Source organism: Manis javanica, chromosome 5 (assembly GCF_040802235.1).
Source record: "Manis javanica isolate MJ-LG chromosome 5, MJ_LKY, whole genome shotgun sequence".
Classification (NCBI taxonomy): domain Eukaryota; kingdom Metazoa; phylum Chordata; class Mammalia; order Pholidota; family Manidae; genus Manis; species Manis javanica.
The window spans coordinates 126,127,475-126,154,937 of NC_133160.1; positions in this window are offsets into that span (position 1 = coordinate 126,127,475).

Here is a 27,463-nt window from a genome sequence, read left to right on the forward strand (position 1 = left end):
CATGTTTGAAGATGGAAAATATTTTTCATTTGTTGAATTTAAATATATAAAAATGTTGAGCATGCACTTGAAAGTGTCTTTGCAAAGGGTTGCACTAGAATAGAATGTAAAAATGTTTAGTCTTTTCTTAAGAAGACCCAGAAATTTCTTTTCTTAGGTTACCTAAAAGCCAACTATTTTTATATGCCAGAACCAGTGCAAATGACTAACAGAGGGCCATTGTGTTGGGCTGTACTTTTACAATTGTACTTTAACTTCTGCAGAATTCTTTAAGGAAGTGGTATAATGTGCATTGCCCACATACAGGTAAAATGTATACTTCTATTTTTAGATGAGTGTTTCATAAAAGCTCTTTATTTTTTTTCTTTCCTTGGAACAGATTGTGGTGGCTGTACTCCAAATCAATTATGGGTTTAATGGTCAACTAGGCTAAAATATGTCATATGACATTTTTGGAAAGTTTCTCATTGTTCCTAAGACTGGTTGATATTTTAAAAATTATATCTATTAAAAATAAAAACCTGCATAAATATGAGCAACAGTTCATTAGGTAAAGTGCATTTTTACTTTGTAGGAGGTATGGTTGGTGCATCGGACTCACCTTCTTCTCTTCTAACAGAAGCTTTGTTTGTCCAGGTAACATCTCTCCCTCACAACACTTTGTGTGTCAGAGAAAGCTGAGCTGCCACCCGCTCCAAATGAGGGCCCAGTGTTTTTAAAGTGAGCTCATTCATCTTCCTCATGTTCAGTTGTGAACAATTCTGCTCAGTGAAACATGAGGCAAATTCTGCTTAGAGCTTCTGGGAATAGTTTTCTTGTTTCTAAAGAAAACCTCAGGAAGATATGATCTCCTACCCCACCTGACCCTGGATGGTAAAACCTAGAAGAGTTATAGCTATTTTGGTATAATCTCAAAGATCAAGCCAATACAGAGGATGGCAGATGGGAGAAAGACCCCATCAACCATTAAGCTTATCAGTGTGTGTGAAATAATATGTTTCCTTACAATAAAACTAGTGTGAGTTGAGTTGTCTGTTACTTATAACTAAAAGAATCCTGCATGTTTAATACCTGCACGTGCCATACTACAGTTCCTAGCATTGCCCTTTTTCTTTTCCTTTATTTCATATTTTCCAGGTGCTTATATCTTCACTTCCCAAATCTACAGTGTTTGGTGACATAGTAGATTACTTAGGGAATTAAAATTCTTATCAGAAGTCTTAGAATCCAATATTATGCAGAACTGTTTTCTCTTTGAAAAACAGTAAACTGCAGCTCAATAGTAGTTATAACTACAATGTGACATAAAATGTACTAGGTACTTTCCACATTAGTTTTATTTTATTTTTACAAACTCCTAAAGATTGGTGTTATTTCCTTTATGCAAATGAAGAAGCCAAAATTGATAGAAGTAAGCAAATTTTTCAAAGTTAACCAGAGTATTAAAGGCAAGAACCAGGGTTTGAACAGAGTATTCCTCACTGTTTTTAATTTAGTGAAACAGAGAATGCAAACCAAATTAGTGGTCATCTAGAATTTCTTTTAACTATTTTGGTGGTAAGAAAAAATTCTACATAATTTATTTGGAGAAGTACAGATCACTCACTTGCTGTGGCAAAAATGATAGCATGATTATATTATCGATATTTTGCTGCAATAATGCTGTGAAACAAACTTCAACATTTCAAGGGCTTATATTAATATATGTTTCTTGCTCACTCTAGCTTCTGTAAATTTAAAAGAGTATGGGTTGGCTGAGGCAGCTCCATTCTCATAGCAAGTCAGATTCAGATATATGCACTGTATTCTACCTGCTTTCTGGGGCAAGCCAGCTACCTGGCATATGCATGCTCTTCTCAGGGCAGATGGCAGAAGCACCAGGCCTGCAAGGAACTCTGCATCTCCAGACACGTTGGTGATTTCAGCTCTCAAAAGCAGATCACATGGAAACTTCCAACAGTGGCCCAGGGGCCTGTACGAGACTAGTTCTGTGGTGGTGGTGAAGAGGAAGGGAAGAATATTTGCAGAACAATAACACAATATGCCTAAATACCAGCAGAGGTTACATATATTAGCTACTGTCTGAAAATCAATGACTCACTTTATTTTAATCACATTAGTTTTTACATAATTATTATACTGAAAAACTTTCGTTCGGATCAAATTAACATGGAAAAAATCCTCAAAGGGCATAAAATGACACCCATATCCCCATTTTTCTGAAGAAAGAACTGAATTTTGTTCACATTCACTTGTTATAGATTTAATTCTCACATGTATACAACTATCTAAACTATTTAAAAATTTGATTGAAGTTTATTAATTTCCAGCCATGAAAATTAAGACATATGGACACTTAACACAACTTTCTTTCCTTTCCTTTGTTGTTATTTAAGCAACCACAGCAAACCAATCACCCATTATACACATAATTATGTGAGTTTAATAACTTGCAATTATGCTATTTAAGTGTAGGTTTAGCTCAAGACAGTCAATTCTTCTTACATGAGAATACTCTGGTTACAAAAGCTGAAGTGGCAGCCAAGTTCCGTTAGCTTGGTGCCTATTCTCCTTGTTCACTCCTCCATATCCGGAGCGTCCTTCTGTCATGTCACGTAACTGAGCATAGTCAGAGGGTGTGAGCTTTCTGTCCACTTGTCCTGGGATCCTCACCACACTGACATTTCATTGCCAGAGGAGGGGTTATGGGTCCCATCTTAACAATGAACAATAATAAAGGAACCATGAAGTACAGTACCACGAGGATCATTTTATCAGAAAACATTGTTTTCACAGCTTCTGGTATGATCAAATATGAATCTGTGTACCTGGTAGCAGAAGAAATCGACAGAAAATGTACTCACATTTTCATGTCATCTATAATTTATGCTAAGATTGTTTCAGTAATGATATAGATAAAGATGCTTTTTGATATTGTTTCAGACCAAATTGATTAAATAAGAATGGTTAAAGTGAATACATATAAAGGAAATGGTTTTAGCTTACTGACTGGCATGTGATATCTCCTAGAATCCTGTAAGAATAATTCCAAAGCAACAGGGCCTATGTGTACATCTATTTTTCCCTATCAAGTTTTCTTAAAAACAACAGAAAAAGACAAATGTGTAGTCTCCTTTTCAAGTAGATGAAATGTTGGTAAATGTGATAAATTTCTCAATAGAACTTGCCAAATAGTTAACTTTTCAACATCTGGCTCCTAGAATACAAATATATGATAGGATATAATTAGTAGATTATCCTGCATAAGCCAATTAGATTCATTGAGCCTAACATATATTGAAATCATTTAACTTATTTTCAAATTTCATCCTTAAGTTTTGCCATAGAAAGTGGATTTTTAGAACAAAAATGGCAAGTAAATATAAAATTTTCAGATGGATAAATATAAAATAATCTCCATCAATATTCCTTCATAGAATATTTATGATAGATAGTAAAGTATTGCTTACTTATTTGCTCATGCTTCTACTAAATTCATTGAGCAACTTTTAATTAATCTTTTGTAGCTATGAGAATTCCTTTAATAAAAAAATTGTTATATCACACTGTGATGATGATACATCACACTACATATTTTTCTTTTTGTAAGCTTAAACATCACAGATATTTATCTTTTTCATCTTTCCCATATTTTATAATATCCTGTGTATGATAAAATATTTTTATTAGTGATATCTTGGCTTTCCATTTCTCTAAGTCTTCATCCCACCAGGATTTTTAAATGGTTCTATCTGACTTATAACAAGAAAGTCCTACCTGGGAGGTAGAAGGAAAGAGATGTGTTGTCTTTCTCAGAGGCAAATGATTCCCCACACACCAAAGAGAGACATTCTCAGGTACTGGACACATATATACAAATTAAAGTCATAATAATGGAGGAAAAAATTTGGGGGTAGTCATGACACAATAGTGATAGATTTAAGAGGAATAAACATCTTCACATGAGGAGTTTGTGATCCATAAAAATACCTCCATATAGAAAATAATTTAATAAAAATATGTTTTTTTTTCTTGAAATAAAAGACTACTCCTATTCAAAGCCAGATCTAAACCAAGATTTCCATGATGGCATGATTAGAGATTTTAGTTCAAGATTTTAGGATTCAAACCCTTGTTTTAAGATTTTCTGATAAAACCAAATGTCATAGCCAAAGGAATAAAGCCTGGTTAATTGATGAATTGATGATCTGACTTCTCCATGGTCTGGTCAAGTTCATGAATTTGTCTCTACATTACTTCTAGAACTAATGACCACTGTAAAATCTGCCACATTGGGAATGCCACAAATTATAAAGAGAAAACATGTTAGAAGTCACTTATCTGACATTCTAACAAATACACTTTTTGAGAGGTGGTCTAAATACATCTATACTCCACAGTACTCCTCTGGTATCCAAGTATCCTGACAATAATCATTTCCCCATTTCTACTCACAACACGGCTTTTAATGTATTTCATACAATTTTTTGTGTCAGCACTGTATGACCAATATATGTTCATATGACCAATATATATTCAAGCATGGATTCCACCACACCTCTGTTTTTTCTTCCATGATGGTGCTTGTTTGACTTTAATATTTTCTATTCCTGTGCATCAGGTGGCATTCATGGTACCATGGGCATCATGGACAGAGAGTTCTTGTTGGGGAAATTTTCCTGTGCATTGTACAGGGTTCAGCAGCACTGATGCTCTCTACACACTAGAGGCCAAGAGCAACGGCCTCAGTTGTGACAAACAGAATTGTCTCTCTAGGCATTGCCATATGTCCCCTGCTGGGGGAGTGGTACAATGCCCCTGCTGAGAACCACTGGTATAGATTTTCAGATTTTCCCTGATATGTTTATTTGCTTTCTTTCCCTACATTGATGGGACAAATAACTGAACTGGTGACACAACTGATGCTTATACAATATTTGGCTAAAATCCTTGGCTCTGAAATGACAAAACCACATGAAAGGATGACTTTTTTATTTTTTATTACAATTAAATTCATTTTTTGCATATTTCAAATAAATATATTAAATATAACAAAGCCTAATCATGTATACTACCATTGATATAAAAGTCAGGTCACTAATTAGTCACATCCTTCATTCCTGAGATGAAGGATTAGTCACAGATGAGAAACTCAAGTAGAGAAAATTATTCCACCATGTTTAGAAAGTTTATATTCTGAGGCCTCAGTGCCAAGCTTACCTTAGGCATTGCATTTCATTGATTTCAATGAATTTGAATTGTTTCAGGATTTCATAAGTGCAATTCGATCTTTAGAGGTGCTTATCAAAATTACTTGCTATTTTATAGGTAATTACCACTTATTTAATTAGATCAGGAAAATTGGCAACTTAAAAGATTTGAATTGAGGAGTCACATTATGAAGAAGACTGACACTGCCATCATGTTACTTAAATTTTCTTAATCCTTTTGAAGGACTGGGAAAAACAGGTGAGAGAAGTAGTTATTAAAATTGTAGTCTGGGGAGGGGCAGAGCCAAGATGGCGGCATGAGTAGAGCAGCGGAAATCTCCTCCCAAAACCATATATATTTTTGAAAATACAACAAATACAATTCTTCTTAAAAGATATACCAGAAGACACAGGACAACAGCCAGACTGCATCCACACCTGCGAGAACCCAGCACCTCATGAAGGGAGTAAGATACAAGACAAGGCCCGGTGGGACCCAAGCACCCCTCACCCCAGCACCGGGCCGGAGGAGAGGAGTCAGAGCAGGGAGGGAGAGGGAGCCCAGGACTGCTAAACACCCAGCCCTAGCCATCCACACCAGAGCACAGACACACAGTGCATGGTGTGCTGGAAACTTGGGAAACAGGACAGTAAGACCTGTGAGTGGCTCCCCGCAGTCAGTGCCCCTGGGACAAAGAAAAGCAAGTGCTTTTTGAAAGTCTTAATGGGACAGTGATCCCACAGCTGGAAGGAAGCATCCCAGGACACTTAGCCCAGCAGTTGGGAATCCTGAGGAACTCTGCACATCCTAACCCCCTGGGCAGCAGTGCAGTGTGGTGGCCCCTCATGGAGATAAACAGCCTCCTGGACATTTCCCCTCCAATGTGGCACCGCCATATTGGAGCTGCAGCTGGAGGCAGGCCATGCCCATAGCAACTGCAGAGCTTAACTCCACAGTGGCCGGGCAAGAATCAGAGGCCCCATCTGCACGCAGCTGCCCAGCACAAACCGCTAGAGGTCACTGTTTTCCCAGGAGAGGAAGGCCACAAACCAGCAAGAAGGGACATTCTTCCAGCTGACACACGTGCCAGTTCCACACAACTTATCTCTTATCACCATGAAAAGTCAGAAGAATTTGATACAGACCAAAATCACAGAGTTAACCCCTGAGAAAGAGATAGACCTAACCAATCTTCCTGAAAAGAAATTCAAAATAAAGATCATAACCATGTTGATGGAGCTGCAGAGAAATATGCAAGAGCTAAGGGATGACGTCCAGGGGGAGATTACAGAAATGAAACAATCTCTGGAAGGATTTGTAAGCAGAATGGATAAGATGCAAGAGGCCATTGATGGAATAGAAACCAGAGAACAGGAACACATAGAAACTGACACAGAGAGAGATAAAATGATCTCAAGGAATGAAACAATATTAAGAGAACTCTGTGACCTTCCAAAAGGAATAATATCCACATTATACGGGTACCAGAAGAAGAAGAGAGAGAAAAAAAGGATAGAAAATGTATTTAAATAAACAATTGCTGAAAACTTCCCCAAACTGGGGGAGGAAATAATCGATCAGACCATAGAAGTACACAGAACTCCCAACAAAAGGGACCCAAGGAGGACAACACCAAGACACATAATAATTAAAATAGCAAAGATCAAGGACAAGGACAGAGTTTTCAAGGCAGCTAGAGAGAGGAAAAAGGTCACCTACAAAGGAAAACCCATCAGGCTATCATGAGAATTCTCAACAGAAACCTTACAGGCCAGAAGAGAATGGCACAATATATTTAATGCAATGAAACAGAAGGGCCTTGAGCCAAGAATACTGTATCCAGCATGATTATCATTTAAATATGAAGGAGGGATTAAACAATTCCCAGACAAGCAAAAGTTGACGGAATTTGCCTCCCACAAACCACCTCTACAGGGTATTTTAGACTAAATAGATGTCACCAGAGAAAACAAAATCACAGCAAAGAAAGCAGACAAACCAAATACTAACTAAAGGCAAAAAATAAAATCAACTACCCACAAAAGCAGTTAAAGGAAACACAAAAGAGCATAGAATAAAACAACCAATATATGAAGAATGGAGGAGGAGGAATAAGAAGGGAGAGAAATAAAGAATCACCAGACACTGTTTATAGCACCTTAATAAGTGAGTTAAGTTAGACATTAAGATACTAAAGAAGCTAACCTTGAACCTTTGGTAACCAAGAATCTAAAGACTGCAATGGCAATAAGTACATATCTTTCAATAATCACTCTAAATGTAAATGGACTGAATGCACCAATCAAAAGACACAGAGTAATAGAATGGATAAAAAAGCAAGACCCATCTATATGTTGCTTACAAGAAACTCACCTCAAACCCAAAGACATGCACAGACTAAAAGTCAAGGGATGGAAAAAAATATTTCATGCAAACAACAGGGAGAAAAAAGCAGGTGTTGCAGTACTTGTATCAGACAAAATAGACTTCACAACAAAGAATGTAACAAGAGATAAGGAAGGACATTACATAATGCTCAGTCCAACAAGAGGATATAGCCATTATAAATATATATGCACCCAACACAGGAGCACCAGCATATGTGAAACAAATACTAACAGAACTAAAGGAGGAAACAGAATGCAATGCATTCATTTTAGGAGACTTCAGCATACCATTCACTCCAAAGGATAGATCCACCAGACAGAGAATAAGTAAGGACACAGAGGCACTGAACAACACACTAGAACAGATGTACCTAATAGACATCCATAGAACTCTACATCCAAAAGCAACAGGTTATACATTCTTCTCAAGTACACATGGAACATTCTCCAGAATAGACCACATACTGGGTCACAAAAAGAGTCTCAGTAAATTCCAAAATATTGAAATCCTAGCAACCAACTTTTCAGACCACAAAGGTATAAAACTAGAAATAAATTCTACAAAGAAAACAAAAAGGCTCACAAACACATGGAGGCTTAACAACATGCTCCTAAATAATCAATGGATCAATGAACAAATTAAAATAGAGATCAAGGAATATATGGAAACAAATGACAATAACAACACAAAGCCCCAACCTCTGTGGGATGCAGTGAAAGTAGTCCTAAGAAGAAAGTATATAGCAATCCAGGCATACTTGAAGAAGGAAGAACAATCCCAAATGAATAGTCTAACATAACAATTATAGAAACTGGAGAAAGAAGAACAAATGAGGCCTAAAGTCAGCAGAAGAAAGGACATAATAAAGATCAGAGAAGAAATAAACAAAATTGAGAATAAAAAAATAGAAAAAAATTAATGAAACCAATTACTGGTTCTTTGAGAAAATAAAAAAAATAGATAAGCTTCTAGCCAAACTTTTTAAGGGAAAAAGAGAATTAACACACATCAACAGAATCAGAAATGAAAATGGAAAAATCATGATAGACTCCACAGAAATACTCCACAGAAATAAAAAGTATTATTAAGGACTACTATGAAAAGCTATATGCTAACAAGCAGGAAAACCTAGAAGAATTGGACAACTTCCTAGAAAAATACAACCTTCCAAGACTGACTAAGGAAGAAACAAAAAATCTAAACAAACCAATTACCAGCAAAGAAATTGAAGAGGTAATCAAAAAACTACCCAAGAACAAAACCCCCAGGCCAAATGGATTTACCTCGGAATTTTATCAGACATACAGAGAAGACATAATACCCATTCTCATAAAAGTTTTCCAAAAAATAGAAGAGAAGGGAATACTCCCAAACTCATTCTATGAAGTCAACATCACCAAAATACCAAAACCAAGCAAAGACCCCACCAAAAAAGAAAATTACAGACCAGTATACCTGATGAATGTAGATACAAAAATATTAATGAAATATTAGCAAACCAAATTCAAAATTATATCAAAAGGATCATACACCATGGCCAAGTGGGATTCAGCCCAGGGATGCAAGGATGGTACAGCATTTGAAAATCCATCAACGTCATCCACCACATAAACAAAAAGAAGGACAAAAACCACATGATCATCTCCATAGATGCTGAAAAAGCATTTGACAAAATTCAACATCCATTCATGCTAAAAACTTTCATCAAAATGGGTAGAGAGGACAAGTACCTCGACATAATAAAGGCCATATATGATAAACCCACAGCTAACATAATACTGAACAGCAAGAAGCTGAAAGCTTTTCCTCTGAGATCGGGAACAAGACAGTGATGCCCACTCTCCCCACTGTTATTTAACATAGTACTGGAGGTCCTAGCCATGGCAATTAGACAAAACAAAGAAATACAAGGAATCCAAATTGGTAAAGAAGAAGTTAAACTGTCACTATTTGCAGATGACATGATATCATACATAAAAAACCCTAAAGACTCCACTCCAAAACTACTAGAACTGATATTGGAATACAGCAATGTGCAGGAAACAAAATTAACACACAGAAATCTGTGGCTTTCCTATATACTAACAATGAACCAATAGAAAGAGAAATCAGGAAAACAATTCCATTCACAGTTACATCAAAAAGAATAAAATACTTAGGAATAAACCTAACCAAAGAAGTGAAAGACCTATACCCTGAAAACTACAAGACACTCTTAAGAGAAATTAAAGAGGACACTAACAAATGGAAACTCATCCCATGCTCTTGGCTAGGAAGAATTAATATTGTCAAAATGGCCATCCTGCCCAAAGCAATATACAGATTTGATGCAATCCCTATCAACTTACCAACAAAATTCTTCAATGAACTGGAACAAATAGTTCAAAAATTAATATGGAAACATCAAAGGCCCCTAATAGCCAAAGCAATCCTGAGAAAGAAGAATGAAGTGGGGGGGATCTCACTCCCCAACTTCAAGCTCTACTACAAAGCCACAGTAATCAAAACAATTTGGTACTGGCACAAGAACAGAGCCACAGACCAGTGGAACAGAATAGAGACTCCAGACATTAACCCAAACATATATGGCCAATTAATATTTGGTAAAGGAGCCATGGACATACAATGGGTTAATGACAGTCTCTTCAACAGATGGTGTAGACAAAACTGGACAGCTACATGTAAGAGAAGGAAACTGGATCACTGTCTAACCCCATACACAAAAGGAAACTCCAAATGGATAAAAGACCTGAGTGTAAGTCATGAAATCATAAAACTCTTAGAAAAAAACATAGGCAAAAATCTCATGGACATAAACATGAGTGACTTATTCATGAATATATCTCCCTGGGGAAGGGAAACAAAGGTAAAAATGAACAAGTGGGACTATATCAAGCTGAAATGCTTCTGTACAGCAAAGGACACCATCAATAGAACAAAAAGGTACCCTACAGTATGGGAGAATATATTCGTAAATGACAGATCCGATAAAGGCTTGACATCCAAAATATATGTAGAGCTCATGCACCTCAACAAACAAAAAGCAAATAATTCAATTAAAAATGGGCAAAGGAGCTGAAAAGACAGTTCTCCAGAGAAGAAATTCAGATGGCCAACAGACACATGAAAAGATGCTCCACATCACTGGTTATCAGAGAAATGTAAATTAAAACCACAATGAGATCTCACCTCACACCAGTAAGGATGGCTACCATCCAAAAGACAGACAACAACAAATGTCGGCGAGGTTGTGGAGAAAGGGGAACCCTCCTACATTGCTGGTGGGAATGTAAATTACTTCAACCATTGTGGAAAGCAGTATGGAGGTTCCTCAAAATGCTCAAAATAGACATACCATTTGATCCAGGAATTCCACTTCTAGGAATTTACCCTAAGAATGCAGCACTCCAGTTTGAAAAAGACAGATGCACCCCTATGTTTATCGCAGCACTATTTACAATAGCCAAGAAATGGATGTAACCTAAGTGTCCATCAGTAGACGAATGAATAAAGAAGATGTGGTACATATACACAATGGAATATTATTCAGCCATAAGAAGAAAACAAATCCTACCATTCACAACAACATGGATGGAGTTAGAGGGTATTATGCTCAGTGAAATAAGCCAGTTGGAGAAAGACAAATACCAAATGATTTCACTCATCTGTGGAGTATAAGAACAAAGAGAAACTGAAGGAACAAAATAGCAGCAGACTCACAGAACCCAAGAATGGACTACCAGTTACCAAAGGGAAAGAGACTGGTGAGAATGAGATGTTAGGGAGGGATAAGAGTGAGGAAGATGGAAGGGGGTATTATGATTAGCATGTATAATGTGGGGTGTGGGGGACACGGGGAGGGCTGTGAAACACAGAGAAGACAAGTAGTGATTCTACAACATCTTGCTACGCTGATGGACAGTGACTGTAATAGGGTTTGTTAGGGAGACTTGGTGAAGGGGAGAGCCTAGTAAACATAAATGTTCTTCATGTAATTGTAGATTAATGATAACAAAATAAAAAAAAAAAACAGCACTGCCCAGGGTCCAACTTCAAGCATCTGTGGCCTGCTGCTGTCCAAGTGAGGGAGGGGCTCTCTTTGGCATGTGTCCTGGTGCAGCCTGCCCAGGTAAGAGGGTCTGGTGCCTCTCTGTGAGAAAGGAGTGGGTAAGCAAAGGATGCAGGAACAAGGCCAACCATCTTCCCCAGAGCATTTTAATGCACAGGCCCTGCCTGCTGTCCAGGAATGAGAGGCCAGCCCCGGGCTCAAAAGAAAAAAAAAATTGTAGTCTGGTTTTGGAGAGTCTTGACTTTCAGGTAAAAGTCCAGTAAAAATTTTATTGTGTAATCTCTTGATATTTAGGCACAAATACACATGCATGATGGAACTGCTTCTTTCTAAATGAATAAGTGGTATATATCAGTGTTATGATTTTATTTCTTTGAGGACTTAATTTATGGGCACTATATACAGTAATAGCAACCTGGTCCACTGTTGTCTGTGCTCTGGCTCCTGTCTGATGGAGCTCCCCTGTTGTCTCATCAATTGTTCTAAATTGACGTTCAAATGTTCTTTTCCCTGGGGTTCCTTTTCAAAATATTTGCTTAGAAGAAAGGTGATGCCTACTCCTAGTTTTGACATTCTAGTACTATCCTTATGGAGCTATGGAGCCATTACAAAGTCCTTTGAGAGGTGGGTGAGGTAACTAACTCTTACTGTTATTGCACCCACCAGGAAAATATAATGTTTATAATGTAACAAGATATTAGTTGACCTGAATATAAAAAAAGAAGAATTTTAACATTCATATATATTACACACACACACACACAAACACACATATATACTGCTGATAAATTTAATTAAAATTTTCTGGTTTTTAATAGAATTTATTAAGAGGAAAGTATACAAATTATATCAATTAAAGTTTCCGAGTCCTCTTTTGCTTTTTCAAAGATTAGGCTACATCTATAAATCTAGGGATATGTAAGTACAATACTGTATAAATAAATGAAGATGAAATTACACTATTTAAGTTTTAGTTTATGAGACCCTCACCATTCTAATTAAACTGCTTAAATTGCTTTTGCATTTGATTTTTACTGAATTTTGCATCTATTTCTTACCAGACAGAACATAATTTTATTTTCAAAAATTAAGAGAGAAGTAACACTGAGATGAACATCCTGTTTGGACCTAGCAATATTTCACATTCACTCCAGGTAGATTTTATATATATATGTAGAGAGATATCTATGTTTGTTATTGTTGTAGCCAATCATATTGTTTTAGCAATTTAGTTAATTCTTAGCTTTAGTCAGTCATCTTTGGAATACCAAATTGATCTTGCCCTGTATGTTTTAGGTTACTAACTTTATTCACAAATAAGGCCAGTTTCACATAGGATTGAAAGGTACAGCCAAATAATGGGGTATAATAAAGTCCCAAATATGTTTAAGTATCATCCTCATTGATGAGCAAGATGCCAGAAATCTCTACCCTTAGTTATTTATCTGGTTTAAAATGGAGTCTACTAAAAACAATTTCAAAACACAAAGATATAACGAAACATGGCTATACACACACACACACACGTGTGTGTATATATATTGCACAATAACTTATTAGTAGTTATTCTTGAATAAGCAGGTATAAGTGATCAGACTATTAAGCTAACAATCCTCCCAAAACATAGGAGATGGACATTTTGATGGTGCTTTTAAATCGCTTGAAAATAAGAAAGGATAAATATTACAGTGGAATGCCAAGGGTAAATGAAAAACAGAATGAGATTTTCATTGGTAGTTTTAATGAAAAGAGAGTCAATGTTGACTAAGCAAGATGACTTTTATTTACTACCTGATATAGGATAGAGTTCAAGTTCCTAAATACAGAATGCAGGGCCCTCTGTAGTGCCATTCTTTCTAGCTTTCCTTTAATAGAAAAGTACCAGGGAATCTACATCTTAAACTTATTTTTTGCACCCCTCCACCAATTTGAATTAGATGGAAGTTAATTCCTGTGTTAAGAGCCTATATTTCCATGATTAAGTGTACAGCAATTATCTTCCTTTAATTATATATTATAACTAAATTTTCCTTGATATTGCGAAATAAATGACAGTAGGATTTCACAATTTAGACAGTTGATTTTATATAAAACTGATTTTTTCAATTATTATATTATTTTTCTGTATCTGACCCAAGCTGTGACATAGCTGTATATATATTAGCATATATAAAATATATTTATTTCCTTATGTTTATTAGATTTTACTTATTTAATATTTCTTACTTGCAGGATTGCTTTCTTTGACTTTCCCGCATTTAAATAGTCAGGCATTCTTATTCACTACATCAAGAAAAGAATATGAGAGGCAAGAGAAGCTTTTGAGACTTTAATTTTCAAAAGTCTATACTAGAAGGGAACATAAAAGATATAAAATTTTTGAGGAAGAAAAAAGAACACGGATCCTGTTACTCCTGGCAACCAGCCCCCTCCCCATACTCTCTTCCCACATGCCCTGGAGGAGCATAGGATTCCCTGAACAGAAAGAAAGTGAAGCGAATGGTCTTAAGAGTTAGAGAAAGGGGCTCTGTGCCCTTGCTTTGGGCCAAGTCCCAGGTAAATTTTTGATGTTCAAGAATAAAACAGACCTGTTTCTCATTTCCTGTGAAGAGCCCTTGTGAGGTGATAGGAATGCAAAGATCAGAAAAGAATGCATAATATCTCTAACCATTTAAGACCTGAAAACACTCAGAAACTGTCCCAAAGCTTTCCCAGAAGAGCCCTTTAAAATTGTCATTTTTACACCAATAATGGAGAAACAGTAAGACCGAAGGTCATCTCAGGACATGCTACTATAAACATTATCAATTGTACAATTTTCTATTGAACCTCTTTTTGTGCCAAACATTTTAACAATAGTGTGGTTCAACAGTGATCAATGCACTCAAAATCTCTGCCTTTACAGAAATTACATTCTAGTGACAACCAGGTGGCATTAAGAACCAGATATTCATCCTTAACTCCTCAGCACAATGTAAACCTTTCAGAACTTGAAATAAACTCTCAGGGAAATTAGAGTATGTGTAAATGAACAAAGAGAATGGCCTATGATAAAAATGACACCATACTTGGAGAATTATGACAATTAAATTGATACAGAAAAGCAAATAAAATTATTTATTGAATATAAAAGTTAGTGTTCTGAAGATTATATCTACTCCTGATTGTATACACTAACTGTTGTGTTAGAAAATGCATGAACAAGATACTTCTATTATGTTTTATTTTATTTACTGTTGTTGTTATCATTTGTTGATCCCATTTAGCAAATAGAGTAAAAAGTTAGAAAGAGTAGAGTCTATTTTCCCCAATATTCATAAACTTCTTTAACTCTTTCAAAAAGTAAATGTGAACACTAAAAAATTCATTTATATTTAGTCAAGGTAAAGAGACACAGCATTAGCTCTTTAGGGTCCCTCAAACCAAAAAATATTAAGTATGTATTGTAATAAGTCACTTTGATATACAATAAATCCCACATATATACATATGTAGATCAGTACGATTTTATTATCTGGAAAAATTATTTCCTGGAAAATACTTATTTGGTAAGATCAAGTCTTGTTTTCATCATAGAAATAATGTTAGGGATACTTTTTATCAAAAGTCGCATGTAAAATATATAGAAATGACAAATTACTTCACTTAACGGAGATATAATTCACATACCATAAAATTCTTTATTTCAAAGTATATTAATATTGACCTCACATCCTGCAATATTTTTTTGTGTGTGTGGACTTGGGGATATTTCCTTTATATAAGATCATTCCATCTGCAAATAGACATAGATTTACTTCACCCTTTACAATCTAGGTACATTTTACTTCTTTTTCCAGCTTAACTGTTCTGGTTAGAGCCTATATGATGCTGTTGAAAAGAGATGTCAAGAGTACTTCGCCTTGTCCCAGGTAAGTATGGTTTAGCTTTTGAGGAAATTCCCAATTCTTTTAGTGTTTGTATTACAGAAGGGTGTTGGATTTTGTGAAATGTTTTACTATTTATATCTATTGAGATGACCATGTTTTTTCCCTTTGGATTCTATTAATGTGGTATACTTCAATGATCCATTTTCTTTTATTTATTTATTTATTTGTTTGTTTGTTTGTTTTTTATTCATTTTGGCATTATTAGTCTATTGAAAAAAACCTTGTATTCCTTGGGTAAATCCCACTAAGTCAAGATATGTAATTCCTTTATATGCTGTCAGATTCTTTGTGAGGATTTTGTTAAGGATTTTTGCCCTTATATTAGCAAGAGATACTGCTCTGTGGTTTCTTTTCTTGTAATGTCTTTGCCTACTTTTGGTATTATGGTAATACTGACTTTTGGAATGGGTTGGAATGTGTTGCTTTGTCTTCTATTTCTTGGAAGAGTGTATAAAGGATTAAGATAATTCTTCATTAAATGTTTGGTAGAATTCACCAGTTAAGTCATCATCTGTACTCCTAACTAAAAAAAAAAAAAAAGTATACATTAAGATTTACTCTTTGTGCTGCAACTTTCTGAATTTTAATTAATGCTAAGTGCTATGCATCCACCGTTAAATTTCCATGCAGAATAGTTTCATTGTCCTCAAAAATTCCTTTTTTCTTCACTTGTTCAGCCCTCTTCTTTCACTCTTCCCAACCCAGAACAACTAGTAATGACTAATTTGTTTACTATTTTATAGCTATGCATTTCCCAAAATTTCATATAAACAGTATGTTGCCTTCTCATATTGGATTCTTTCACTTTGTAATATGCACTGATGTCTTTGTGTACCTTTATAACTCATTTGCTTTTATCACTGAATAGTATTTTAATCATATGGATGCACCACAGTTTTTTATCCATTCACCTTGAAGGATATCTTGGTTTTTCCAGTTTTTGAAAATTTCAAATAAAATTGCTATAGTTACTCATGCACGGGTGTCTTATTTATCTTTAAATAAGATTGATAAATACCCAAGAGTATGATTGCTTGATCATGTAGTAAGATAATATTTAGCTTTGAAGAATATTGTTTACTAACATGGTTGTACCAGAGTTAATTCCCACTATCAATGAGTTCCTGTTGCCCATATTCTCACTAGTAATTGGCATTGTTAGATTTTTTTGTTTTTATGTTGTTTTTGTTGTTGTTCTGATTTGGATTTTAGCTATTACAATATAAATGTAGGACACTTTCATGTGTTTCAGTTTGCATTTCCCTATTGCGAGTAATATTGAGTATTTTTTCATATGCTATTGGCCATTTTTATATATTCGTTGACATTTATAAGCTCAGATCTTTTGTCCATTTAAATTTTTTCCTGCTTTCTTATTGAAGAATTTTAGGAGTTCTTTTATATTTTGGATATGTTCCCTGCTTTTTATTAGCCATAAAATTGGATTAATAATTGTAAGCTCCCATTGAACACAGGTTTATTTGAGAAAATGCATGAAAGGGTTAGTAAAGTAATTGCACTGTTAAGTGCCAAATTAGTTTGTTTGGTTAGGAAAAGCTTTGTTCTCATTTTATCTGCCCAAAACCCAGCACAAATGAGAAGACTAATAAAAATGGTCCAATTTAATTAATGAACATGTCTGTAATAGGTGGGGTTCAGGCTTATTTGTTTGGTCACAACTTTTTACACATTCTACATTCACATCAAATGTGTTTGCTTAAACACAATAAAATTAAAAACAAAATATGATATTGCACACACGCAGATATGTTTCTCATAACTGTCTTCTGCAAAACATTTGAATTCCTTTTCTTAGGATATCATTTATTTTGTCTTTCTACACTACAAATATCATAATATATGCAATAGTTTCCTCTGTGTGTGTATGATTTCCAGCAACTAGTATGTTTTTATATTGAATTCATAATAACATGGTAATAAAATAATTTTATAAATACCCCAAATTCTTGAACTTTTAAAATCTGTATCTAAACACTATCTTTCTCAAAGTGTTTAAAGTCAGCAATATTAGTTATTACCTAGCTTAATTCTATTTTGCAAATCATAAACTTCAATATTTAAGCATGTCCTGAACCAATAACACAAAATTATTTTAGAATTTTCAGTTTGCACAGTTTTCTCCTAGATAAAGTAGAGATGATTGAAAAGTTGAAACTTATAAAAAGAAGCAATATAGCACTATAGATAAAGAAAAATATAAAATTAAATCTGATCACCAAATAATTTCAATGGCTTTGTCCATGTCTAAAGTTACACAACTAACTGCAGAAATGATCGTAGCTCTATGGTCTTGTCTTATTGATTTTGTCCTTAGAAGGATGACTTCACAACTCAAATACTGTTATTAGTCTGAATAAACATTTGAATTTAAGCTAATTAAGAAAGAAGGTATATTTACCCAACAAGCAATTTTATTGCTCTGTCTGGTATAAGTGACATTTTTATACTAAAAAATAAAATTGAAAAAAAAATGTTTCTTCTGTTAAAGGAAAAACAAAAACTTTTTTTGTCCCTTTTGAAGGATGAGATCCAAAAAATCAATGCAGGAACAAGTCCAAAGTACAAAGGAACAGGCTATAAACACAGATTCTAGAGTCAGAAAAATTTCCGAAAGAATATTGAGCTGTCAATAATAGCTCAATAAAAATTCTTTTCAAAAAAGAATTTGCTCTTAAGTTTGTTATCTTAAAACTCAGTGTTGTCATCTGCAAAATGGTTAATAAAGTGATTATCGCATAAGTCTTTATGAGTATAAAATGAAAATAATACATACGCATCACTTCATACAGAATCTATTGCACAGTTAATGCTTTAAGTAAATGAGGCTTCTTAGTGTGATTTACGTTAAACAATCTTTTTTACACCTTACATAGAGGAGGAAATGCAAGAACTCATTCTTGATGTGTGTGTAAGGGGATGTGTGTGTGTGTGTGTGTGTATACACACAAATATATATATATGCATAGATATTGAGATGCAGGATATAGGCTAGAAGGAAAGGACAAAAATATGATTTTCAGTGCTTCCTTACTTATCATAGCAGGAAAGTAGATTGAAGCACTTAAGTTTACCTTTTTGACATATAGCTAGGAAGCAGAAGAAACAGAGATAAGTTTTAGATGAAAATTAATAAATGCTAGATATATTTTGGAAACCTATGTATGATAGAGTATTTCCATAGACAGAGAAACTTTTTTAGTAAAAGTGTACCTAAAAAGGAAGCTTATGCTAAACTTATAGTGGATCAATCTCTTTTTTAATTTACCCATTAACTATATGTGAATGGGGACCTGTTTTGTGCCAATCATGAGGAAACCGTTGAAAATACAGCAGCGATCAGGGAAGGCATGGTCCCTGTTCTTAAGATCTCTTCAATTGCTAGAAGATGACATTAAACAAGTAAATAAATATCCTGAAATTTACAAAGGAAAGTGTTTCCAAAGTATATAATATACATATCCAATGATCTTCTTTAAACACTAATTTATTACTTATTTTACATAAATATTAGTAAGTTTGTATTTCTTCTGCCTTTTTGAAAATATTAATAGTAAGATGCCCTATTAAAGATTATTATTGGTATTGTTTGAGATTTTTACTATTATGGTGATAAAGTAGCAAGAAAATTACCCTTGGTTATATTTGGGAGAGTAAAAGATAAGTGATGCTTCTTCAGTTTTAGAAGCAAATATCCTGACTGGAAAGGTAAATACGGTTTTAGGTAAAAGACCAATGCAGAAATCACACGGACAGAGCATTCCTGGGACCATAAACATCTTGAAGATCTGTATGTAGGATCAAATGAGCTAAAAAGCACTTAGAGATTTGAGCACGTGACAGGCACTGTGGGCAGAGCACAGCAGAGGAGTCAGATATATAAAGAGGTAACTCAGTGGATCTGTACAACCCCTCAGTCAACTTGTCTGAGCCTCAGGGGAACGGCCACGGAGGACAGGGAAGCACCAGTGGAGCCCACTGAAGAGACTTCCAAGATCCCATTTGGGCAGCAAGACTGACTGGCTTCTTTAGTACTTCTCACACTTCTGTTACCAGACAGGCACGTTGTGTTTTATTGGTCCTTGTCTTCTCAAAGGAAAGAATTCAGTGGAGAGACTAGATAGTTGGTAGAAGGAGCCAGGAGTTTATTAGGTTGAAGTGAAAGTACACTTAGAGGAATCCAAGTGGGCAGCTCGAGAAGATTCTGGTGCCCCCTTTGGGAACAAGCTCAGGGTACTTACACTATTTTGGTCTTCCTGATTCTTTGTTTCCTCCCCTGATCTTCCTTAGGGTGGAGTTACTGCTAGACTCCCCATGTGCTTCTCCTTGCCCATACCTGGGTAGGGCTTTGCAGTTGCCTTTGACGTCTGGCAGTCTGTGCATACTCCATTTGGCTGATTTGCCCATACCGGTAGGGTGCCCCCAGTGGAAGATCATAAAGCAGTCAAATTCCTGCCACTTTCCAGTTATCTGTGCATGTCTGTTATCTGTGCATGTCTGGCCATGCTGGAGTGTCAATTCAGGATGTGCCCACCACAGGATAGAAGTGTGTTGACTGCAAAGCCAGGATGTTTATTGCTGAGAAGCCCAGGTGGCTTTAGCTAGAGGCCTATCTGTGCTTTTTCCCAGTAGACCTCCCTCTGCTTGATCTTGGCTCATGTCTTACTATCTGCCTATCCTAACACTTTCACATTTTTTAGGAATCCAGGAGGATGGCAAAATGCAGAGAATGACAATAGAATTTCAGTCCTTCTAGCCCATTAGAAGCAGCTTCAATTTGAGTAATAAAATAGAGCATATGTGATCTTATTAAAATGTAGCATTTACTGAGCAGACCATTTATAATGATACATTTTTCTCAAGGTGTTTTACCACAGGTTCACTTTATTCAAATATCCACAGTTTGTGGACTTAGATATCTAAAAATAAATTTCTTCATTTATTAACAACTACTTCGGAATGAATCCAGAAGCCTCTGTCCTTAGAAAGTGTCTAAGACATGAAACATAAAAGACTATTATTACGTGTAAAATGTCCTACTTTTTTAATATACTTTTATACTTCTCTGCTACTTTGTTTTAAAAAGGGAAAAATTGACATTGTAAATGTGTTGTTCCTGAGCTATAATATTCTTTAAACGATCATCTGATACAATCACTTGCTTTAGTCTATCTGAAAACAAATATCATTTGAGCACCCTGCTAAGCTATAAAAAAAAGAAGAATTTTTAGCTCCAAAAATAGTTTGTTAGCCCATTTCATAGGTAAAGAAACTGAGGCTTGGGTAACTTGAGTGATTAGGCCAAGTCTGAGGTTACAAAGAACTAAGTAAGAACTAGAACCCAATTCTTATTCCTAGTGCTGTGCAATTGTTGATATTCTAATATGCTTTGCAAATGTAGTCTTAAAATAACTTTGTACTTCAATTAATTTTATATTGCCTAATACTGTTTAATGAATACACTAAATTAACTCCTATGTGTAGAAGAAAAATGTTGTCTTACTAAGTTTTTAAAACTTTCCTTAAAGTCAACAGAAAAAGATAGTGTGCATATCAATGCATTTATATGATAAATCATAACATAGGTATATATGTATGTGTCTATGTATATATGCATGTGTACATACACATGCACACACATTCAACACATATCTCCTATGATATGATAGAGTAAAATTTCAGAAGGCTATATAAAGACTTCTTATTCTACTTTTCTATGTGGATGTTAAAATTATAGAAATAGTATCAAATCACAGGTACTATAGGAGCATTTACCACAAATCGCTACTAAATGGGACAGAAGAATTGTTATGGACACTGAGAAAGTAGCAGCACTAATAAATATTGTACATTAAATCCTAAAAGGTAATGAAGCTAGACATTGCCTGTTATTTTCTTCAGGCAAGATTCAAGTTAGAAGCAACTACCTTATCATTTAAATGCCTGTGCTGTACATTCTAAACCATAGGCAATATCCAGCAAGGATATAATTTTTAGGCAATAAAAATAATTTAAATACAATTATTTAAGCAAATGAGCATCAATGCCTTTATCTCAATGACCAAATGCCCAAAACTGAAGAAAGAAGCAGAGGTGCCTTTCCTTATAAAGTGGGAAAATATAGGCAAAACCAAAGGACAGTATTTAGACACTGAGGGCTGACTTGTTGCTTTTATGTTCCTTGAGTATTTGGGGGCTTATTTTAATTTTTACCTAGTCTGTATCTCTGTCATTTGCTTCTAAAATAATTTGCTATTGTAAGGCTATTTTTAATTTTAATAAAACAGTTTCCAAATGCTTTGCAAGAATTCTTTGTTTAATCATGTCTTTTTAAATAGTTTTTTTTCTCAGAAAATATTCTTCAATATCAGAAGATTGAAAAAAAGGCTTTAAACTTGTCAGTGATATCTACACCCAATACTTTTTATATTCTTCTGTAGGTAAATGATGTTAAAATAAGGTTATTTATAAAATAAATTTATGCCTTAAAAATATAAGAGAATAGAGTATATACAAACTATAAATAGTAGATGTTATATTCTAGGACAGACTACAAGATTATACAGTAACAGAAATTTTTGTACTTTAACTTCGATTTGGTAATTCATAGTATATGGCAAAAGGTAAAGATTTGGAATTATAAGGCCAAAATTCAAGATATAACTCTTTATTAAAATAATTAGGAAAATGAAATAGTTAAAATATTTTTTAAAATTAAAGAAAATGAAAACCTCAACTTGTTCTTTGTTAGCTAACTTACTGGGGAGTTTTGACTATAAATAAAATAACTTGAAGTCAATACAAAACATAGTTATTTTATTTTCAAATCAATGTATTCTCAAATCAATATATAAAAAAGAAATGCATCAATATAAGATGAATGTTGATTAGCAAGAGAGACAGAGCCAGACCATGTCTGGACAATGCTTAGAAACAGATTATCCCAGAAGAGATGATGGTTTTGAAGATGTACAAGTAGATAATTGATAGGAATTTGTGCAATGAGTGCTCAGCATGAAAAATTGTAGCAACTGTTGAAAAGTAGAGCAGGGAAGGGAATCTGCATATCTCATGATTGGCACAAGGAGGGTCCTGTTAGGACATAAAGCCACATTCTAACTACTACCAAGGAGACTTTGGGACTTATATCCTGGGTCAGGATTTTTAACTTAAGTGCCAAATACATTTGGTACTGTGCACACAGCCAGTTCTAAAAGAAATAATAGATAGGTGGTCATGTTGTGTATCACATGATTCTATTTCTGAGCCTTACTAATTAGCCTTGGGATGTGCCCTGGACCCATGTGCTGGCAACCCATGGACTGGGAAATTCATCTCACATGTCCTGCCTTGGAAAGACAGACCAAACAAGTTCCTTCTTTGATACCTAAGTTAAGAAATACAAAAACAATAACCATTTATAGGGGATATAGTAACTGAAAACAGATAAGAAAAGCCATAAGGTAGCATGAGGAATTCATAATTAGAAAACACATCCAGAGACATAATAAAGGAGGCTATGAGTCTTTCAAGAGTGAGAGACCCACAGAGAAAGTTAGGCATCCATAGAGTGCATAGATAGAAGATTTATGTCTATTAAGATTAATTTCCCTTTGGTCTTGAGGCAACATGAAAAATGTTTTTTTTTATATAAAAATCCTAAACAGAGCAAGAGTTCATGACCCAGAAATATGGGGGGCAAAAAGTAATATAAATAGTGAGGTTCCTAGTGACATAATGAAGATGAGAGACACATACAAAGGCAGAGAAGTATCCAACCCCTGGGTTCCTAGGCAGTGACCTGCTCATGAGGCACCCAGGCCAGGGATGAGTCAAAGTTCAGAATGGTGATGAGGTAAGATTATTTTGCTATGAATCATAGAATTATTTGAGTTTTTTTTGCTAACTTATAATTCTTGTCCTCCAACACTAGGAATTAAATGCATGCCAAAAAATTTGGAGCTGAATCCACCAAAAAATGCGTAAACTGTGCAAGGCTGGCTGCAAAATTTGTGGGACCCAATAAAATAAAAATGCAGGGCCCCTTTTCCCAAAAGTATTGAAGATTTTAAGAGGGTGATACGAGGTCACTGAATAAAGAGTGTAGGTTCCATGGCAGCTGCATAACATCCATGAACCTGGCATGGAGGGGTAGGTCAGGCATAGCAATTTACCTTGGATAAATCACTTTACTGGGATTGCACTCATGTATGCTCAGGCTTTTTAATCCAATATCTTTATTAAAAGTATAAGGCTTCCTATACACTAACAATGAACTAGCAGAGAGAGAAATCAGGAAAACAATTCCATTCACAATTGCATCAAAAAGAATAAAATACCTAGGAAAAAACCTAACCAAGGAAGTAAAAGGACTATACTATGAAAACAACAATACAATCAAGAGAAATTAAAGAAGATACCAATAAATGGAAACACATCCTGTGCTCATAGATAGGAAGGATTAATATTGTCAAAATAGCCATCTGGCCTAAAGCAATCTACATATTCAATGCAATCCCTATCAAAACACCAACACCATTCTTCGACTAATTAGAGAAAATAGTTCTAAAATACAGATGGAACTACAAAAGACCCCGAATAACCAAAGCAGTCCTGAGAATAAAAAATAAAGCGGGGGGAATTAGGCTCCCTTACTTCAAGTTTTACTACAAAGCCAAAGTAATGAAGACAACTTGGTGCTGGCACAAGAATAGACCGATAGACCAAGGGAACAGACTAGAGAGCCCAGAAATAAACCCAAGCATATGTGGTTAATTAATACATGATAAAGGAGCCAAGGATATACAATGGAGAAATGACAGCCTTTTCAACAGCTGGTGTTGGCAAAACTGGACAGCTACAGGCAAGAGAATGAAATTGGATTTTTGCTTAACCCCACACACAAAAGTAAACTCAAAATGGATCAAAGATCTGAATGTAAGTCATGAAGCCATAAAACTCTTAGAAGACAACATAGAAAAAACTTCCTGAATGTAAGCATGAGCAACTTCTTCCTGAATGCATCTACTTGAGCAAGGGAAACAAAAGCAAAAATAAACTCATGGGACTACATCAAACTACAAAGTTTCTGTGCAACAAAGGACACCATCAACAGAATAAAAAGGCAGCCTACGGTATGGGAGAATATATTTGTAAATGACATATATGACAAGGGGTTAACATCCAAAATATTTAAAGAACGTACACACCTCAACACCCAAAAAGCAAATAACCTGAAAATGAGCAGAGGATTTGAAGAGACAGTTCTCCACAGAAGAAATTCAGATGGTCAACAGACACATTAAAAGATGCTCCACATCACTAATCATCAGGGAAATGTAAATTAAAACCACAATGTGAAATCACCTAACACCAGTAAGGATGGCCAGCATCAAAAAGACTAAGAACAACAAATGCTGACAAGGATGTGGAGAAAGGGGAACTCTCCTACACTGCTGGTGGGAATGTAAGCTAGTTCAACCATTGTGGAAAACATTATGGAGGTTCCTCAAAAAACTAAAAATATAAATACCATTTGTCCTGGGAGTCCCACTCCTTGGAATTTACCCAAAGAATGCAATTTCTCAAATTCAAAAAGACATATGGACCCCTATATTTATTGCAGCACTTTTTACAATAGCCAAGATATGGAAGCAGCCTAGGTGTTCATCAGTAGATGAACGTATAAAAAAGACGTGGTACATATACACAATGGAATATTATTCAGCCATAAGAAGAAAACAAATACTACCATTTGCAACAATGTGCATACAGCTAAAGGGTCCTATGCTCAGTGAAAGAAACCAGAAAGAGAAAGACAAATGCCAAATGATTTACCTCATTTGTGGCGAATAACAATGAAGCAAAGCTGAAGGAACAAAATAGCAGCAGATTCAGAGACTCCAAGAAGGAACTAATGGTTACCAAAGGGGTGGAGTGTGGGAGGGTGAATGTGGATGGAAGGAAAAGGGGATTAAGGGGTGTTATGTTTAGTACATATGGTGTGGGGGATCACATGGAGAACAGCGTAGCACAGAGAAGGCACATAGTGAATCTGTGGCATCTTACTACACTGATTGACAGTGACTGCATTGGGGTATGGGTGGGGACTTGATAATATGGGTAAATATAGTAATCACATTGTTTTTTCATGTGAAACCTTCATAAGAGTGTATATCAATAATACCTTAATAAAAATAAAAAAAATACTTAAAATAGAAATACCATTTGTCCTTAGAATTCCACTCCTAGGAATTTACGCAAAGAAAACAAGATGCCAGATTCAATAAGACATGTGCACCTCTATGTTTATCACAGCTCTATTTACAATAGCCAGGATATGGAAGCAACCCAAGCGTCCATCAGTAGATGAATGGTTAAAGAAGATGTGGTACATATACACAATGGAATATTATTCAGCCATAAGAAGAAAACAAATCCTACCATTTGCAACAACATGGATGGAACTATAGGGTATTATGCTCAATGAAATAAGCCAGGCATAGAAAGACAAGTACCAAATGATTTCACTCATCCATGGAGTATAAGAACAAAGAAAAAACTGAAGGGCGAAAACAGCAGCAGAGTCACAGACCCCAAGAATGGACTAACAGTTACCAAAGGGAAAGAGATTGGGGAGGATGGGTGGGAAGGGAGGGATAAGGGGAAAAAAGGAGCATTATGATTAGCATACATTATGTGGTGGGGGTGGACATGGGAAAGGCAGTATAACAGTAAAACAAGTAGTGATTTTATAGCATTTTACTATGCTGTTGGACAGGGACTGTAATGGGGTACGTGGTGGGGACTTGATAATAGGGGAAGTCTAGTAACCATAATGTTGCTCATGAAATTGTACATTAATGATACCAAAAAAAAAGTATTAAGTGACTTTAGGCCTAGGAATACTTTCTTTCTTGCTTATCAGTATGTCTTTACTAACTTAGAAGAGCTACAATATTAGGAGTAATATCTGGGTATTCTTATCATCAGATTCAAAATTCTGTTCTTCAGGCTTCAAAATGTTCTCTTGAATTTAACTTAAGAGCCTGACCTGAACTCAAGAGAGAACACAATCAGAATAAAATTTTGTTACTGAATTTAAGGAAAATAAAGAAATTTCCTGAAGGTATTTAATGGTTAGGGAAAATGTTCCCCTAATTTTGTGAAAATATACATTATTTCATTACCCCTGGTCTTCAAAGTTATGTTCAAAATCAGTTATATATAGGTTCAATATTTGGGAATGAATTAACCAATCATTTTCTAAGTCAAATTCAGGTAAAACTTCATATCTGCTTAGGATACCTTCAGGGTCTATGTGAGTTACAGATCCCACCATATCTGATTCCTTATTTCAAGTGGAATATTAATGCAGATTTTCTCATGGCAATTTCTTTAGAAGGAGAGATTTTCAATGTGCAATTTCCTTTGATTCTGGAGAACTGAATTATCATTTGCCAAGCCCTGGCCCATAAGGATGAAAATTGTCTTTGTCTGAGATACCTAGAAAACATAGCCTTAGGCAAAAGTCAATCGCCAGCTCTCTACTGGGGAATGGAATCCCAGTGACAGTAAGGTGAGGGAAAAGAAAAAAGTGAAACGGGAGAGAAGGGAAAATACAAAGGGGTACATTACTAACTTCAGCAAAGCTTCTTCAAAAACACTGAGGTGATTGCTTATTCATTTGGAATATCTCCAAAGAGGAAGGACAAAGGATTTAAGTATATGCCATTTTATGTGTCCTATTGGTCAAATATTACCCCAGAATACATGAATTCCTACGCTTCCCTGTAGTTACACTCGCTTTGAGCAGTCACTGGGCATGCCTCAAAGCATGGCGCTTCAT